Source organism: Pleurodeles waltl, chromosome 2_2 (genome assembly GCF_031143425.1).
Source record: "Pleurodeles waltl isolate 20211129_DDA chromosome 2_2, aPleWal1.hap1.20221129, whole genome shotgun sequence".
NCBI lineage: Eukaryota > Metazoa > Chordata > Amphibia > Caudata > Salamandridae > Pleurodeles > Pleurodeles waltl.
The window spans coordinates 1,024,786,971-1,024,802,127 of NC_090439.1; positions in this window are offsets into that span (position 1 = coordinate 1,024,786,971).

Below are 15,157 nucleotides of genomic sequence, written 5' to 3' on the forward strand. Positions count from 1 at the left end.
TACCTGTGCAGTGGGTCCCTCCCTTTTTTAGGGGCCATGATTATAAGGGCCTCTGGCGAGGACTCCAGCAGCTGTCCCACTGTGTGGGTCGTCGCATATACCCATCCTAAGCGCTTAAGTGGATTAATCTGAAACTACTTGAAAAATTCAAGGGGAGGCCATAAAATTCAGGCATTTTACCCATTGCCAATTGTATTATTGCCAGAGATATCTCACACTCAGTAATGGGGCTCTCCACCATTTGGACGCTGTCCTCTGGGGTCAGTGTGCCACTGGCCAGAAACCCACATCCACATCTGGCACTGGGCCATATGGAGCCCTGTAGTAGTCTGAAAACACCTTTATGATATCCACCTGTCTGTGCACACAGTGGCCCTCCAGGTGGCGTATGGCCATAACTGCAGGTCAACTATGTTTCATCTGCACAAGGCCCATAAGCAGGCACCCAGTGTGGTCTTATACTGCATTGCTCCATAACAAGTACTCACATAAAATCATGCAAAGCAAGTTTGGAGCTTAGGTCGGAGTGCTCCTGCTCAGACCATGGCCCAACATTCCTCCCCCTCCCAAATTGCATGAAGTTCCAGGCACCACAGCTCGGTCTCCCTATGGTCCAACTGGGACCGCAATGCTGAGCGTACCCCAAAAGAGCTTTTGACTCAGATCCCTCGGCTGCATGCTTTATAGCATCTCATTTGACCAACGGCATGGAGGAAGAGTTAGCATTAACTTCAAATTGGTGTATCATCTCATCCTCCACAGTGCCTCAGAATTCGGTATCCTCAAAGACTGATACAGGCGCCAGGACGTTTGTGAGTTCTCAATATACCCCATTGCAGGGACAGCAAAAGCAGACAGTGATCCACACAGGTCATCACCAAGTATTGTACATTATGCCTCTCAGCAGGGAAGAAGGGAAAAAAGAAATGTTGAAAGGAAATTAATGTATTTAAGACTGAAATGATAGAAATGCATGCAAGTCTGAATGAATGGGTGGACTAATGGTGATGGGATGGATAGATGGCTAAGTTGAATGGATGAAAGGAAGAGTGGGTGAAGGCTACTGTTCAGGATTAGCTCCAAAATTTTGGTGCACACTGTTGAGAAAAAACAAATATTCATATATACATATATATCTATATATACGTATACATATGTAAAAATATACGTATATATATATATATATTTAAGTATGTATATATATATCCATATGTATATACCGCATAGATATCATACTTTAATTCCAATTCTCTCCCCTATTATCTGAATTCCACCAAGCTAGCTATTCTTGTCCCTGACCAAGCTGCTTGTTCATGTGCTCCCCTTCTCATTCACAGAATGCCTCCCCTTCACATTTCTATTTCAGCACTGCCCCAAGGCTTCACTGCTGACCTCTCTTACACCTACGTCAGCTATGCAAACAAACCTTTACAGACTACATTGTTAAGTTTAGCTCGGTCTCACACTTTAAGTTCAGCTTGTCAGCAACCCAGCCCCCTTTTTGCCTACAATCACCTGTTGTCTGTTCACTTTTTTTGCCCACACTGCATTATGTATAATTTTCCTCTGTGGTCTTGTAGTTTGTGTATATGCTGCATTTCTATTTTGTATATGCTTGCCTATGTTTGGACTATGTCCCCTTATGGGGTTTTGCTGTGACAGCACTTTTAAACATTTATAACGGCCTGACTTATATTACTCAGGGCAGAAGATGCTTGTTTGTAAGGCGTAACACTGGGATGTGCGTCTGCCTTCTGCCTTGGCCTGCCAATAAACATTGGTACCTCAACAAACATTTCATCTGTTCCGGAGCCTTGCCTGGTGTTTGTGTTTTCTTTGTGTTGCTCTGAGGAGGGTTGGAAAAGTTGTTTCCCTAACAAATGGCATCAGAAGTGGGATGCGTGAGATGCCACCACCAGTAAGTTAACTAAATAACTTGCCATTAAGGACTTACAATATAGCTGGTAGTAAAACTGGGGATTGAGGTGTAAATACAAGTATAGCTGGCAATTAAACAGGGGACTGAGTAGTGAGTAAGTTATCCATATCATTCCATTAAATGATAGTGGCAAATTCTTTTGGAGAGTAATAAGACCACGCAAGAGAGCCTGAGCCAGGATGAAGAAAAAAATGATTTCGTTTTAAGGGTACCACAGAGAGAAAAATAAATAAATAAATACATAAAAAACCTCCCAGAGTGTAGCTTGGGAAACATTTGATCAGCTGGCGATGGAAAACAGGGAAATTGTTTTGAAATGTGCACAAACCAAAAGTCTGGCATTTATCAATGGGTGTATTTGAGTTATGTGGTGATTAAGTGTAAATGTGCCACTATGTTTCATTGCAATGTTTCTTTGAATTATATGTAAAGTAGTGCATTACTGCATTAGAGAATACAAAACTGTTAATGTGGTGTCTCTAAGTTGTCAACAGCTCTTGATTTTCTCTATCTCTCTCTCTCCCTATACGCCACTGCATAACAATTTGTTTTTTCTTAACTATTTTTTTGCAGGATATAACTGTTGTGTTTCTCTTTCAGGGTGTAAAATTGTCAGGGAAGGGCACAATGGGCAGAGGCAAGTCTAAAGGAAACCTAGTGGTGGTTTGCCCTAGAATGCTGAAAAAGACTAAAAAGTTGTTTAAACAGCTGACAGGAGAGAAAGGTTTCAAATTACCACCAGATAGCCCTGCAGCTCAGGATCTAGAAGATACAAATTGTCTGGAATATGTAGCACCTTTCTGCGCACTAATCTGGACTTGGAAGGGGAATAACGGGAGGTGGACTAGATTTGGTTCTCTTGAGATAGATGATATTGAACACTTGTCAGAGACTATAGAATGACGGGGTTTATGGGATTCACACTATATAAGCAATTGCTTGCAGCAGTGGCTTTCAATTGCTAAAAAGACAGCTCTCCTTTCAAAAAAGTAAGGCCAGGAAAATGTCTCCAGAGAGTCCAAAGACTAATATGCAGTAGCACTGGTGAACAGGGAGTGTGAAAAACTAATACAAAGAAGCTAGAACTAGCAAAGGATTTGCCCACAACATATAGCCAATGTTTTTTGCTCCGTAGAATCTACAAGTGGATCCCGACGGAAACCAGAAAAACGGTGACCCAGGCCCTCGTCAGTAGCAGACTAGACTACGGCAACACACTCTACACAGGCATCCCAGCAAAAGACATCCAACGACTCCAACGCATCCAGAACGCATCCGCCCGTCTGATCCTCGACATACCCCGCCGATGCCACATCTCCCACCACCTGAAGGACCTCCACTGGCTCCCCGTGGACAAGAGGATCACCTTTAAACTTCTCACCCACGCGCACAAAGCACTACACAACGCCGGACCCGCCTACCTGAACAACAGACTCAACTTCTACGCCCCCTCCCGCCAACTCCGCTCTGCCAACCTCTCCCTCGCCATCGTTCCTCGAATTCAACGCAAGACCACCGGCGGCAGATCCTTCTCCTACCTCGCCGCCAAGACCTGGAACTCACTCCCGACCTCCCTGCGCCAGACCCAGGACCTCCTCACCTTCAGGAGACTCCTCAAGACATGGCTCTTCGACCGATAGCAGCTGCCCCCCCACCCACCCAGCGCCTTGAAACCCTAACGGGTGCATAGTGCGCTTTATAAATTTAATGATTGATTGATTGATTGATTGACTATGTAACCACTGTGGCTTGATAATAGCTGAAGTAGATAGAGTTAAAACAATACCAAATGCCACTACTTCTAGAAAGGCTGCTGCTCTGGTGTGTATTTGGACTCACCACCAAGTGTACAGTGACAAAGAAATTGAAGAAACTGTTTATCACCTCCAAGCCTCAAGGCGTTTATGTCAAATTAGGGGAAGGAGCAAACAATGAGCAAATAGCTGGTAGTACATTAACTGAGGAAGAAATACTGTTGTTAACAGAAGAAGAAAAACAAAAAGACAGAGATTGAATGTGAATAGTAAATTCAATTCTTGAAGCACAGGTAGAGGTAACAATGAGAGCAGTCCCGTAACATTGGAAGAAAGTATCCATTCTATAGGGCCTGTTCTACTTCCTCCAATAACTTAAATTTACCACTCACTTTCAGGCCCCTACATACACTGCGAAAAAGAAATAACACACACAAGCAGGCTCTGGGTCCAAAACCAGGCTTTCCATGTGTCCCTTATTTCCATATATCCCTGGAAGGTGATTTAACTAGGGTATCTGACATGCCAGCTAGTCCCAGAGAAAGTGGTGCCACAACACCGGTCCTAAATACACACCCATCCTTTGGGGGGGACATACCACTTGTTTTTTAAACTCCTACCCCAACTTCGACTTTGGTCTAAGGGAGGATTAAGGGATGAGTGCACAACAGAAAAAGTATGAGGAGCAATGCGAGGAGTTAGCTCACCTAAGGAGGGAGGTAGATAAGTTCCAGGACGAGGTAAACACTGAAAGGGAGTAATTACAATGCTCCATGAATAAGCTTCAGGATAAGATAGATAGCAGAGAATGGCTGATACTTACACAGTCACACACACGGGCACTAAAGGGAAAGGGTGAGAACTCATATACTGATGATGTACTATTAAACCCTAAAATGACTGCACCAAAAATAGTGATAGGAGGGATAGCAATGTTAAAACCATGGACTCTCTTGGAAGCCGCTCAAATGGCTGGCTTCATAAAATATGCATTGCTCATACCCCCGTTCCCAGAGCTGTAGAAATGTTACTAAAACTAGGATATGGTAGGAGATGATCTTTGGTAAGGAGTGCATTCCAAATTCCACAGGAAAGATATTGGATAATACTGACTAATAATATGGATGTCACAGAAAATAGATTGATGAATTGGTTAGAGTCTGTCAGGGACACATTAAATGGCTTAGCAGTGAAACATGGTGATTTTTCTCAAGAAACAGCCACATTGCAGACATCAGGCGAGTCAGTGGCTGATTACATCCTAAGGTTCAATGAAGCATGGGATAATAGTGTAGGGGTACCACGCACAACAGAGGCATACAAAGTATTGGCTACTCAGACACGTATGAATGGATTATTAGCATCTGTGGCCCATAGTTGTAAACTGCGCTACCCTTACTGGTCTACTAAAGGATGTCAAGATTTGTGCACACTTCTGGTAGCTATGGAAAGGGATGGTATTTTCAAAGTAAAGGACTCAGCTAAAACTGACAAAGGGATGATGTTGCAGTAAGTACAAAGAGAGCAGGAGCCAGAGGGAATGTATTATCAGGGGGCGCCACATAGACAGGATGAAGGACAAGGATACCAGAGAAAAGACAATAGTGATCAGTGCTATGTTTGCCGGTGGTATGGGTATTGGGGATGAAACTGTAAAAGTTATAGAGGTAGAAGAGATAGAAATTACAGTAATGACTGGCATGAGAGAAAAGGTAGAAACAACAGGTATGACAGGCTTGACAGGGATGAGGTCTAGCCAACACCACCACCCATGCCTAAAGACATCAAGCAAACACAGCACTCCCTGAAGAACCCTAATCAGGAACAACATGGGTCGGCACAGGACCATGCAGAGAGAGAAGTGACCCAGGCAGCAGAAAACCGACGCGTCCAGTGCTTTATGATGAACGTATCTGACACACCTGAGGAGAATCCCATGTTCCAATTAAGGTAGTAGGTAAGGAAACTCTCAGCAGTAAGAAACACGTTGGGCCCCACTAGCGGCGAGACAGTAACTACTATAAGTGTAAATGGAATGATGATGCATGAAGAGTTATCAGAACCCCTACCAGTTTCTGTTGAGGATTTCACAATGACCCATTAGTTTCTCCTGTCACCAGATGCACCCATCAATTTGCTGGGAAGAGTCCTCCTCTGTAAATTGCGTGTAACATTATATTTTTCACAAAATGGGATTTACAAGTACCTGAGACAGGTTAGAATTGGCTAAAAGACCACTTAATGCTTGCCAATTAAGTGAGGATTCTATGTTATCTTCAAACCATGTATTGTCTCCGCCTCCAAAATGCTACAAATGGACTCAGTTACAGGGAGATTTCTACAATGACATGTTTCAAGAGCTGTTTAAATCCAACCCTGACATTGAGAGTGACCTGGTGACTAAGTTAGTGCATTTGGCATTAGTACCTGTGTCCATACGCTGTACTGCAGCATTTTTTAAAGGCCTAGTGCCTGAAAAATATTTGTACTGGACAATGGAGTTGTATGAACACACATTATATGTAGGCAAAGAAGGGTGTGCCACGAGGGTTGAGCTAGGACCACAGGAAGAGGGGTTATTTCAAGTGCCAGCTTCAGAACCACACGTCTTTAGCTGCAGAAACAGGATTCTACCCTAAAGATATGGGGCCCATAGTCAAATGTCTCTGGGACTTGCCAAGAACTAAGGATTTAACATTTCCTTTGGGAGTTGTATCTGTATTGGGAGATGGAGAAGGATGGTGTTGGATGTTGTTTATGCTCAGAAATGACAGGGCTGCAGTTTCTGACAAGCTTGAAGGGAATATGGCTCTACAGCTGACTAAAAACAAGGTTTTAGAAGAAGTGAACTCAGAGGTTTAGGCAAAACACAAAAATGAGGTAGGATTGTTGAAAACATGCACTCCCCATAAAGTAATGCTTAAGGAAAATACAAAACTATCTTATGTGCATCAGTATAGACTCACTTCAGGCAGAGGAGGGAATAAATCCTGTGATTGAGTCTCTCTTGCAACAGGGTATCATTACAAAGACCAATAGCCCCTCTAATAGTCCAATAATTCCATTGCCCAAGGGCAACACAGGGCAATATAGATTCATACAGGATTTATTCCAGATAAACAACATTGTGGTTCCCTTAGCACCTGTTGTACCTGACACCAATACTATATTATCTTCTCTATCTGCAGAAGCAGAGTACTTTTTGGTTATAGATCTCGCAAGTGTGTTTTTCGGTATTAAAGTAAATCCAGAGAGTGAGTACCTCTTTGCCTTCACAATAAAATATACCAAGGGACAGATTTATGGAAAGTGGCGCTGCACCGAGTGCAGCACCACTTTTCCTGCACCCCTTAGCACTCCTACCCCCACCATGTGTGCGCTGTATTTAAAATACGCCGCACCATGGCGCAGGGTAGGGGGCAAAAGTGTAATCTTTCATGATGCTATTGATGTACTCTGCAGGAGTAGCGCCAAAATATTGGTGCTACTGCTGCAGAGTACATAGGACCCCATTCTAAAGAATGGAAGGCCCCTATTAACACCTGCTCTTGAGCAGGCGTTAAAAGTGTCGTAAAAAATGGCATAAGGAAATCTCAGAGATTTCCTTATGCCATTTTTCTGCCCCCACTAATGGGGGAACATCCACTTTGCGTACATTATGCCTGGCACAGGCAGGCTTGTGAAAAAGACACTGTAGCTCTGCTGAACCACCTCCAGGAGAGAGGACACAAAGCCTCATTGTCAAAATTTTAGTGCTGCCAAAAATGACTTAACAGGGTTATGTGGTATCAAAAGGTACACGCTGCATATCACCTGACAGAATAAAAAATATTCAAAGCATGCAGCCCTAATCCACCAAGAAAAGAATGATGTAGTTCCTGGGGATGATGAACTACTGCCACCAGTGGATCCCTGAGTACTGATCCTATGATGCCATCTTGAGGAAATGCGCACTACAAGATGCACCCAACAATATTGCATGGACTAATGAACTTGCAGAATGTTTCAAGAAACTTAAAAGGACATTGTGTACTGTGCCAGCATTGGGGCTGCGTGACTACCCACTGCCTTTCCAACTCTTTGTGTAAGAGCAAAATGGCATTGCAAATGGTGTGCTGACACAACAGCATGGCTCTGGAAAAAGACCTGTGGTGTATTACTCTGTGACTTTGCCTTCAGCAGTGACTGGGCATCCAGCTTGTTTTAGAGCAGTGGCTGCAGCAGTTCCCATTGTGATGGATTACCCTTGTAGTGTTTATGTGCCACATGTAGTACAGTTGTTGTCATCAGCATCAACAGCATTTTTCGGCGGCCAGATGCACAGGTTATGAGGTCACTTTGTTGTATAACACTAATATCACCATTAAACAATACCCACCTTCTAATTTGGCAACATTATTACCTGCAATAGGTGATTCTGATGAGACCCCTGACCATGAATGTGTTGAGGTTCTAGAAACATTCACCACACCCAAACCAGATTTAAAACAGACACCATTAGAAAAGGCTGACTATGAGTGGTACACTGATGGTTCCTCCAGCAGACTATCAGACACTGATTACGGAGCAGGCTATGCTATAACAACAGTAGACACCATAACTGAAAGTGAAGCTCTGTCCCCTGGCACAGCTGCCCAGCAAGCTGAGCTGTATGCTGTAACAAGAGCATGCATCCTAGCTGAGGGGAAACTGTTAAAATGTATACTGACTCACGTTATGCCTTTGGAGTTGTCCATGATTTGGCCAGCTGTGGCAGTATTGTGGTTTCATAACAGCAGCACAGCACCTCATTCAAACCTAACAGCATAGCGGTCATAAAATGTGAGGCCCGTACAGGAGCTAATACCAAGACAGCAAGAAAGAGCATGTTACAGCCAGTCCAGATGGCGCCCCTAATGGCAAAAGCATTCCAGAAATTCAGCTCATTCAGAGACAATTGTTGCTAGCTGATGTCAAGAAAGCACAATGGCCTGCAACACCAGGTGAGGAAAGAGTGTGGATTTTTGCTGGATGTGAGCAAAACAATGAGGGATTGTGGGTCGACAGGGATGGGAGACCTGTGGCTCTATGCAGTATGGCCTATATTTATGGATGGTTAGCGTCGCCTTAGCGCCTTTTATTTTGGCACCAAAATAGCGCTATCCTAACTCCATATTTATATCTTGATGCTAGACCCGTCTAGCGTTGAAATATTGGTGTTTGCGCCGTTTCCAGGATGCGCAAAACCACCATGTGTCAATGAGATGCAAGGTAGGCGTTCCTGTCTTAAATATGACGATAACCCCCTAGTGCCATATTTAACTCCTGACGCAAAAATGACACTAAGGAAGCAGACTCAAAAAATTGGCACTAAATCCTATTCGCGTACAAATTTTACCATCTGGTCAGACCAGGCGTTAAAAAGAGGCTCACACATCACCACTTGAGAAAAACACACAGAAGGAGCTTTGGAAATGTCCAGGACAACATGGAAGTCATACTTCTCCAGCTGGGTACACGCTGAAGATGTCTGCGAAGACAGCAAATCCCTTGACCACCACCGCAACAACCCCAAACCCCATCACAGCAGCCACAAAGGCAATGCAGAAGGAGGGAGAGGATATTCAGACAGAGGACAACCATCCTTGGAATGAGGGAACAAGATGTGGTCTGGATGTACAGACTCAACCGGGAGTCCATTGTATCCCTGCTGCACCATATTGCACCACACACCATGACAAGGGTGCAAACTCCCCATAACATTCCACCCATGACAAAACTCCTCGCTGTCCTCCGTATGATGGCGTCTGGATCATTCCATATTATGGGTGCATAAATGGCTGGCATCTCCCAGTCAACCTTCTCTGTCTTTCTCCCAAAGTTTCTGGATGAATCCTAAGCCTCACACCCCACCACATCTGCTTCCCAAACACCCAGCATCTGCAGCAGGAGACCAAGCAAGGTTTCTGTAAAACTGCTGTGTTTCCGCATGTGCTGGGTGTAATGGACTGTACCCGTGTCCAACTGCAGCAACCAAACACCTATTTAGGTTTCGCAAGCACACACATTCTATCAATGTGCAGGCCATCATGGACCACCGTGAGCTCTTCAGCAACATCCTGGCAAAATACCCTGGCAGCATCCATGACTCCGGATGGGCTACTCATAGGTAAACCACCATGCCAGTCTTTACACACAACACACCAACCATATATGACAAACAAGACAAACCCCACACTAAATACACATGGGCAGGGCTACAGAGATGTACAGGCAACAACACATATGCAACATGCCACACTGCACTACATACATTTCATGCCACAAACACATACACCCCAATGTTCATAACACAGCCGCACACTGACTGGCCATGTGTGGACAGGTGGAGCCAAGTTCCCTTTGCATACAAAAGCTGCTCACAAACCACTACAGGTTTCCACAGGCTGACAACTAAATACAGATTTCACACACACATTACAACAAAGAAGCACACAGGCATGTCAATGGCATAGGCTACGGTCATTTTGAGAGTCACACATAGGCACAGTCTCACGTAAACCATGGTGTGCAAGCCTCTGGCACAAAATAAATCAAATGCCACCAAAGTGGTGCCATAACCAAATATATATGTCAGCTACACATACCTGACATACCTGTAGTGTGCATATACACCTGTCTGCTGCATTGTGTCGCACACATACAAACACAAAATCACCTGCCATTGAAGACTATGGGGCTGAATCATGAGAAATGGGGCAGCACCTACTCTCTTGCCACCTCACAAATGCACCTCTAGTGTCCCCTAACAACACCATGTTCTGTTGCAAATGCCAGAAACAGTCCACCATGGTGCTGAGTCTGTAAACACAACACTAGCAATCATGGATGTCATAGCAGGACTCGTTAGGAGTATAGAGGACATACCTGACCTTACATGCACCGTACCAAGGGACCCTTGTTAAAAATAGCTGTGCCCCCTCCCAACGCCTGCACTGTGCATGTGTAGAAAGTGTCTCAGAAATCATGTGTTGGAAGCTAGGAGATACTACTGCACCAAATTCCATCATCCTACTAATGTGTTATACACACTCATGTACACTTGGCACAACAATCATCTGCCACAAAGGGTCACAAAGTGTCACACTGCATGCGTAATGCCACTTGGTAACATCAACGGTACAGTCTGCACTTGCAGGGCAACTATGGTGTTTCAACATCTGACACCATTGTGGTGCTAGGAGACGGTAGGTTCCATCTAACAATTGAACACCGCTTCAAATATGGACTACACAACATATTTACCTAAATCATCATTTTGGGATCAACATAAATTTACCCAGGCCCTTGAGCCACTAGCCAAGATTGTAATGTCCATCAACACAGTCCAATGAAACCATTTCACAAGAACAAGAATAGGAGCATACACTATACTACAAGCAAGTCTGTGTCACCACTCCAACTAAAAAGTACAACTGCCATGGTTTGTTCCAAAACACTATCAACACATCTTCTCTCTATCCTTTGCAGCCAGCGAAGGGTACAGCATACAACTGTGGGTGATGACCCCATTTACCAATCTCACAACGGTGGAAGAGCAGGCCTACAATGAGGACACAGGAACACTTGTGGTGGAGAGGACAATTGGGCTCCTGAAATCCAGGTTCAGATGCCTGGCCCTGACAGGAGGAAGCTTCTTGTATGTTCCGCCACTTGTTTGCAAGATCATTCTGGCTTGTGCAATCCTGCACAACATTTGTGTCCAGTCAAATATCCCCTGGGATGAAGAGGTTGATGTTCCCAGCGAGGAGGGGGATGACGATGGAGCAGATAATGTGAAGGGGGAACCAATGAACACTGCTGCAGGAGTTTGTAGGAGACTCCACATTGTGGAGAAATTCTACACATAGGCCCTCATTTTGACTCTGTTGGTCTTTTAACCACCAGGGTTAATATGGTGCTATCACCGCCAACAGGCTGGTCGTGTATACTGCCACATTATGGTGGTATGAACCACCGGGCTGGAGGTGTGCATCTCCGACCCGGCAGTCCACACATGACTGCCTGCGGTATAATGAGCCGGCCTACCCCCATGGCTTTCGTAGCGGTACTACCGCCACAAAAACCCTGGTGGTAGGGCTACCGGTGACAGGGAATTCCTTCCCTGTCACAAAGGGACACAAAGGGACACTGCCAAGTCCAAAGTTAAAAGGGCTCACATGACCACAGGGCACAGTCTAAGGCCCAACTCGAATCCTGACTACATCCGGATAGAACACTGCAGGGGTATCAGTTTGCAAATAGGCAGGCACCTCAGGGTGAAGGAGAGGGCACCTCAGCTGGATGCAGGAACAAGCCCATTGGTTCTGGAAGGGGATCCATGCCCATTGCTTTGTCTTGGGGAGTGCAAGGCCACAGTCTCTTGAGTGGGTGTCTTTCCCACTGGTTCTGGAGGGGGCAACATGCCCATTGCTTTGTCCTGGGGAGTGCAATGCCACAGTCTCTTGAGTGGGTGACTTTCCCACTGGATCTGGAGGGCGCAACATGCCCATTGCTTTGTCCTTGGGAGTGCAAGGCCACAGTCCATCGAGTGGGTGTCTTTCCAACTGGATCTGTAGGGGGCAACATGCCCATTGCTTTGTCCTGGGGAGTGCAAGGCCAGAGTCTCTCAAGTGGGTGTCATTCCCACTGGTTCTGGAGGGGGCAGCCCACCTAGTAGCCCCTGGTGGGTGGACTACATGGCGTCCGCCGGCAGTGATGGCTGCATGGTGGTGGTGGTTGGAGGAGGCTCCTGGACAGCCTCTGCACTCACTGATGGCTGCATGGTGGTTGGAGGAGGCTCCTGGGCAGCCCCTACACTCACTGATGGCTGCATGGTGGTGTTGGTTGGAGGAGGCTCCGGGGCTGCCCCTGCACTCACTAAGGGCTGCATGGTGGTGGTGGTTGGAGCTGGTGCAGGCTCCTTCCCCTTGTTCACAGCTGGTGCAGGCTCCTTCCCCTTCTTCACAGCTGATGTAAGCTCCTTTTCCTTCCTCACATCTGGTGTAAGCTCCGTCCGCCTTCCTCACAGCTGGTGTAGGCTCCTTCCCCTCCCTCACAGTTGGTGTAGGCTCCTTTCCCTTCCTCACAGCTGGTGTAGGCTCCTTCCTCACAGCTGGTGCAGGACTCTTCTCCTTCATCCTTGGTGGTGCTGGCTCCTTCCCCTTCAGTGTTGTAGGTCTGGTATCCTTACCACCATGAGTAGGTGATGCTACCACTGTCCCCATGGACTGTTTGACTAAGGTGCTGGGCTGTTGTGAGGTGGATGGCTGTTGGGTGTCTGAGTGCTTGAGTTTGTGTCCTTGGGGGGGCAGACATGGTGGGAGAGGACACATGGGATATGTGCATGGATGTTGTGGAGGTGTCTGCAAGTGATATGTGTGTACTGCTTGGTGTGGTGATGCTGATAGTGAATGTAGATGTAGTGCATGCAGGTGTGAGTGTGGACATAACTGGGAGGGAGGTGGAAGAGGAGGAGGAGGGGGAGACAGTGGAAGCTGTGGATGTTGTTGTGTCTGCAACGGTATGTTGTTTGTGTGAGTACCTGTGGGATGCAGTGTAGTGCTTGTGTTTGCCTATGCCACCCTCGTGTGATGCCTTGTGAGCATGCTCGTCTGTTTGTGTGCTTGGGATGGGTTGGGGTTGAGGAGAATAGGACTGGGAAGTGGTAGTTGGAGGGGGGGACGGTAGAAAAAGGGACAATAGCTGCCATCAGAGAGGAGGCCAGAGCCTGAATCGATCACTGTTTGGCTGCCAAACCACTGTGAATGCCCTCCAGGAATGCATTGCATTGCTGCATCTAGGATGCCAGCCCCTGGTTGACTGCCCACAGAGATGGATCTCAGGTGGTCAATAGCATCCTCACCCAGGGCAGCAGGGCTCCATGGGGGAGGGCCTGAGGTGCCTGAGGCGAAGGAGATGCCCACCCTCCTTGGTGAGCGGGCACGGGCAACTCTCTGAGGGGCTACTGGGAGGGCAGTGCTGGTACAGGGGTGGCAGCTGTAACTGCCGTTGGGGTGGTCACAGGAGTGTCCGCCACCACCAGGGAGCTCCCATCGCAGGAGTTAGAGTCTGTGTTGTTCCCTCCAATATCCACCGTGGTGATCCCCTTGCCCTCCATTCCACTTGTTCCCTCGGCGACTATGGACTCTGCCTCGAGGGTTCTGTGGGATGCAGCTCCCTCTGTCACCGGTGCCTCTGCTCCTCCGCCAAATGATGCTAATGCACACAAGGACAGGATGACAAAACAAGAAAGGGGAGGAGAGAGACAAAGGATACACTGGGTCAATGACTGCACCAACCCCACTGTTGGCATACACAGCACCCTCAGACACAGGAAACAGGCCTATGCACTATGCATTGCACTACTAGTGCAATGGCTAGTCACCAAGGCATGAGGAGGAGCACACACCACCAACTGCAGCACACCTGAGACCCACGCAGCCCTGCCTAGAAGTGAAAACTAACAAGCTAAGTTACCTGTATTTTCCATGCAAACATTACCCTTCAGAGGACCTACGTGGCTATGTCTGGCCTAGCCTTAGGGGTTGCCTCTAACACACAACCACCACCCGGATACCACCCCACCAGCTATAAGTTGTAATGATACCCACTGTACTCAGCCCCTTGTGGCTGCTGTGATTCCCTCAAGCGCCCATCCAGCTCAGGGTAGGCCACCGCCAGTATGCGGGCCATCGGGGGGGGGTCAGGGTCCAACAAGCACCCCTTCCTAATTGGGAGGCCATCCCCAGCTGGGCCTCCGCGGTCTTCCATGCCCAGCGTCTTAGGTCCTCCCACTGTTTGTTTCCGACAGTGGGTGCTCTGTCTGCCATAGACCCCTAGGGTCAAAACGTCCTTGGCGATGGCATGCCATAATCCCGTCTTTTGATGGGCGCTGACCTGCAGAGGTTATACATACAGGAAAACTCCATGAAGGACATACCACTTGTTTTTTAAACTCCTACCCCAACTTCGACTTTGGTCTAAGGGAGGATTAAGGGATGAGTGCACAACAGAAAAAGTATGAGGAGCAATGCGAGGAGTTAGCTCACCTAAGGAGGGAGGTAGATAAGTTCCAGGACGAGGTAAACACTGAAAGGGAGTAATTACAATGCTCCATGAATAAGCTTCAGGATAAGATAGATAGCAGAGAATGGCTGATACTTACACAGTCACACACACGGGCACTAAAGGGAAAGGGTGAGAACTCATATACTGATGATGTACTATTAAACCCTAAAATGACTGCACCAAAAATAGTGATAGGAGGGATAGCAATGTTAAAACCATGGACTCTCTTGGAAGCCGCTCAAATGGCTGGCTTCATAAAATATGCATTGCTCATACCCCCGTTCCCAGAGCTGTAGAAATGTTACTAAAACTAGGATATGGTAGGAGATGATCTTTGGTAAGGAGTGCATTCCAAATTCCACAGGAAAGATATTGG